The 5,009-nt window shown below is 32.8% G+C and overlaps 1 pseudogene; it reads right to left on the bottom strand.

Moving 5' to 3' along the window:
* Positions 1-926: 926 nt before the first annotated feature.
* On the bottom strand, positions 927-1,083 carry LOC145284192 (U2 spliceosomal RNA; annotated as a pseudogene).
* Between the last annotated feature and the right edge of the window lie 3,926 nt (positions 1,084-5,009).

The following is a 5,009-nucleotide window of genomic DNA, read 5'->3' as shown; positions in this document are numbered from 1 at the left end:
CTTCTTTTCTCCCATCCTACTGTTAAAAATATACATTAAATAAAGTAATGTCCAAAACGTAAATGGTTGCAGCCATTTCCGGAACCGATTTCATATTTCCCATCTCAATGTTAAAAATATACATTAAATGAAGTAATGTGTAATGCGCAAACGGTTTCTCCCATTTTTAGGATTGATTAAATATCCCCCACTCCACTCCGCCCCCTTAAGTAGACACTTTATTAAATCTCCACACTAACGTACTGTACTTACAATAACCCTTATCCCTGAGTGGCTTCCGGGCCTTGATAAGTGGTAACCACCTTATATATATATATATATATATATATATATATATATATATATATATATATATATATATATATACATGAAATAAAGTAATGTTTAAATCGTTAAACCTTTGAGTAATTTCCTGGAATGGCTTCATATCTCGTAACCCACTGCTTAAAATATACTTGAAATAAAGTAATGTTTAAATCATAAACTGTTTCAGCAGCTTTTCGAAAGTAATATATAAAAACATTAAGAATGTTAGTTATTAGGCAACTATTGCTTCAACATGAATTTCTGAGTATAGTATCAGTTTCAGAAGTGACTTAAATCCCCCCCCTTTTTGGTCTTGGTTAATGGAGAGGAAATCCTTCATTACTGATACTATTTTTATTTTTGTTATTGACCAGAATGGGAGCTGGTAACCCCTAAATTTTTAACCGACCTCATGTCCAATTCCGCCCTTGTGGGGAGGCAAGTAAACAAAAAAAAAATATATATCCAGAAAGAATATTTTCCAGGGCATTTTATAATTAATCAGAAGTGACATTTCCAGGGCATTTTGTAATCAAATCAGAAATAACTTTTTCCAGTTACTTTTTTAATATTAAAACTTTGTTACATTAAACATAGTACCTATTCACAATGTTTCCCCAGAGGGCAGATTTAGACACCAGGGTCGTTTTTTAATGTGGAGAAAAATTGTCTTAGTCGTAAAGGATTTCTCTTCCACTGAGAGAGAAGAAATTGAAATATAGCACATGAAGAACAGATACTACACTTTGATCTCAGCCAAAAGGCCAAGAAAGACAAATCATTATTATCTTTGCCTCAACAGCGACATATTGATAAAGGTTTATTTGGAATATTCCACTTTCCTTTTTTAGGGATGCACAGCATGATAACGGACAGAGCAATAAGCGTAATAATATAATGATAATAATAATAATTATAATATATATGTATTTTTTCCTAAATTAACAAAGCCATCATTATAAAACACTGATTGCTATGGCTAATGATACACTACCTGAAAGTATTTCCCTCAAGCTTCTATGCTTAACATTTAACAACATGAATTGGAACAGATACCTTGAAGTAATTGCTAAGTAATTGCGAGAAAACTTGGCACCCTCTATTGTGCTAGATGGTTAGTCATACTTGAGAATATCCTGTATCTCTACAATGCCCATGCATGACGTATTGTTGTCACATCTGGGCTGGTGCATCTGTCACTAGTCCCGTTGAATAAAAGAATTGCTAATCTTTGCCCTATCCTCGAAATATGGCATCCCTGTGCCTGTTTTACAAGTATTTAATGGTAAGTGCTCGGGCGAACTCAAAGCACTAGTGCCCTTTCGACGTAAATACCCCCGACAAACCCGTCAATCTGCAAAATTTCACCCATATACTGTAGAAACCCTAGATGCCGTAAAGCCTTCTACTTAAATAGCTTTTTCCTCAAACTGCTAGACTTTGGAATTCCATTTCCGACCCTGCTTCTCTTAATGCACTGACATACAGAAGTTCAAATGTAATGTGAACAGACATCTCGCTACCCAACTCCCTACATAGTATCCCTATAAATTTGGTCCTTAACAGTAACTTCTTACGAAAAATTCATTGTGCCTTGTGTGAAATAACAGTAAAGCAATCCTCAACTAATGTACTAATCATTTTGGAACACAACTCTGGCGTGTATGATAGGGTTGCATATAATATATTTCGTGTAATTTAGATTACTGTAAAGGTAGAAAAATAGTGTGAACCCTTCGTGAAAATTCAGTTATGCTCTATCTGTGTGAAATTTGAATAAATGATATTTAATTAATAATATCAATTATAATTAGTTAATAAATATTCCCTCAATTTCGGTTTATTTGAACTATTTTAAAGGGGTGTAGGGGTATAAAACGACCAATTTCAAAATTGATTCTTTCGTCATTTGCTTGTGTTTACAAATAAATACACTACCGATCCAAAAATTTAAGACCATTTCAAAATCTTTCAACAGGACCCTTTTTTAGGATGGATTTTAAACTCCTCCCACTTAAAGTTACTAATACTACAACCTAAAAAGTTTAAGGAAAAAAGCACATACCAAACATTTAATTGAGAAATTTCCATTTATTTTTAATCAAAAAAGTAAAATTATAAGTATAAAGTATAGGTGTATAAATTCTAGGAAATTGTACGAAAAGTGTATAAAAACATTCAACAATTAAATTTAATAATGAATTCTTCCTCCAATGGCTTTAATTACTTCGAAAATTCCTTGGGGAATGCCAGAAATAAGTATTGCCATTAAGATGAGGGGATGTTACTCCAGCTTCTGAAGATAGCTTCACGAAGTTTATTTTTTTGTTGAATATTGTTTACCATTTCGATAAACTTCTCTTGTAATCCACCCCCAAACATTTTCAATTGGGTTCAAGGTCAGTGAGCAGGCTGGATGTCTCAAGAGATGGACCCCATTTTCTTGCAAGAATGGTACAGGTCCGTAATGTAGCGATGATTGCCGCATAACCAAACATCCGCACACAAAAACTGACCCTCCGTCATCAGCGATGCCTTTTGTAGAATGCTAACATAACCAGTCACTGTTTGACGACTCTGCACCACCTGGAGCTCCATCATCCCTCTGAGGAAAAGGCACTCCATACCATTAGGGGCCCTCCACCACTATGACGTGTGGAGAAAATTTCAGAAAGCATATTTTCGTTATATCAATATCGTCGGAAGCCACCAGGACCATCTAGATTGATTTTTTTCTCATCAGAAAACTGAACTTTCACTTCACGACCAAATCTTAAGCGGTCAACCTTGTGACGTATAAGCAGGGGTGTAATATTTGCGAAAAAACACAAACCTCTTTCTCTATATATATATTTATGTATGCGTGTATATATTTGTTTAAAGATTTTTGCCTACCAAAATCCTCTGTCAATCTTTGGTTAGCCGGGGAAAATCGATGCAAAAATGTGAAAAAAAAAAAATGGAATTTGCTAGGTGAAGATTTAACGACAAAACATTGACAAAGGGTTTTGGTAGGCAACATTTTTTAAACAAATATATATATACATAGAAAAAGGTTTGTGTTTTTAAGCAAATATTACGCAAGTATAAATTATGTAGGATAGTCTTGAAGCAAACATGTATTCCTAGCTAAGGCATTAACGCCAAAGGAAAAGTTAATCGTAAGCTAAACGATTTGGTTTCGGTTCTCGGTGGTAGTGCATGAGTCATTTTGTTTTAACTTTTTAACTCATTATTGGATCCAATATAATAATAATAATAATAATAATAATAATAATAATAATAATAATAATAATAATAATAATACGAAACCTGCATTAATCAAAATATCATATTTAAGCGTAGTTTACGACCGGGCAATGCTAAGCGAGCTGCTAGTATAATGATAAATGTGGCCTTTAAAATGTGAGATTTTATCTCATCCTATTAGTCAGAAAGTAAAAGGAGCAATTCCATTTATTCAATTTTCTAATAAAAATATCCGTATAACAATAACTTTATGCCCGCCTTTAGTTATTACCACGTTTATATAACTGTACATAACACAGTATTAATCGTAGTAATCCAGTGTTAATAATATTGGCAGAAGCTCTTAAAGCTTCATTTATAATATGAAAAATTTCAAATGAACAGATAAACTGCTTTAAAAATCCTTGCTTCAGTGTACGGTTACAGAAATCAATGAGCTCTTTTCTTGAGAGAAAAATGTGAGATACATAGATATCTGAGTATTCCAAGAAATTTTCTTTTGCATCTCAAACATTAAGTTAGCAAGGAAGTGAAATAAGGTTAATTTTACTTGTAGTTTCCGCAGCAGCAGATGTTTGAACATAAACCCTGAATAGGAAGTCAATTCTGGAGAAAATCATTAGAAGTCGAACGGGCTTTAACTTTTTTTCCTTACGTACTGAAGAATCACATCTAACAATTAGAATGTTTCTTTTCTTTAAAACCAGATGATGTATTATTTAACTTGGTTAAAATCTGTGCTTCATTAAATAACACTAGGTCAGTGATCTAGATACTTGATCGTTTTTTGAAACTCTTCACACCATTTATCAATTCATGAAAGTTATCCTCATAATTTTTGGTGTTGACCCTCTAATGTATACTATTGATCCTTCTGTCCTGAACACTCTACAATTAGGTTTCTAAGATACGTACAGTCTTGTATTTTTTTCATATTTTGTGTTTTGCGAATCGTTTTACTTTAATTTAATAAATAATTATACCCGAATGATTTGCCTCGAACGAAGTTTTGCCTGAAGACATGATTCGATAATTCAATAGATGAAAAGTTTATTGCCAAATTTTCATCTAAAAAAGAAAGAAACGAAGAAAAAAAGAAAATAACACCGATCGTGTTTCCATTAATTTCGTTTAAATATACTTACGAAAATAGTGTACAACTTAAATATATATATATATATATATATATATATATACATATATACATACATACATACATACATACAGAAAGATAACTTTAATCTATCTATCTATCTATCTATCTATCTATCTATCTATCTATATCTCTCTCTTTCTGTGCTTACAGTTATATCTCATAGGATTAGCGAATCTCTCGACGGAGGCTGTCTTTCTAGGGCAATTGCTCTTGACATATCAAAGACCTTTGATAGAGTATGCCATAAAGGTTTACTTCACATGTGCTCCAGCTACGGTATAGCTGGAAATGTCTTCTC

Source organism: Euprymna scolopes, chromosome 8, assembly GCF_053919585.1.
Source record: "Euprymna scolopes isolate OS-2025 chromosome 8, ASM5391958v1, whole genome shotgun sequence".
In the NCBI taxonomy this organism is placed as follows: domain Eukaryota; kingdom Metazoa; phylum Mollusca; class Cephalopoda; order Sepiida; family Sepiolidae; genus Euprymna; species Euprymna scolopes.
Note: the sequence above shows the minus strand (reverse complement) of the source record. Positions and strands in the feature narration are given on the sequence as shown.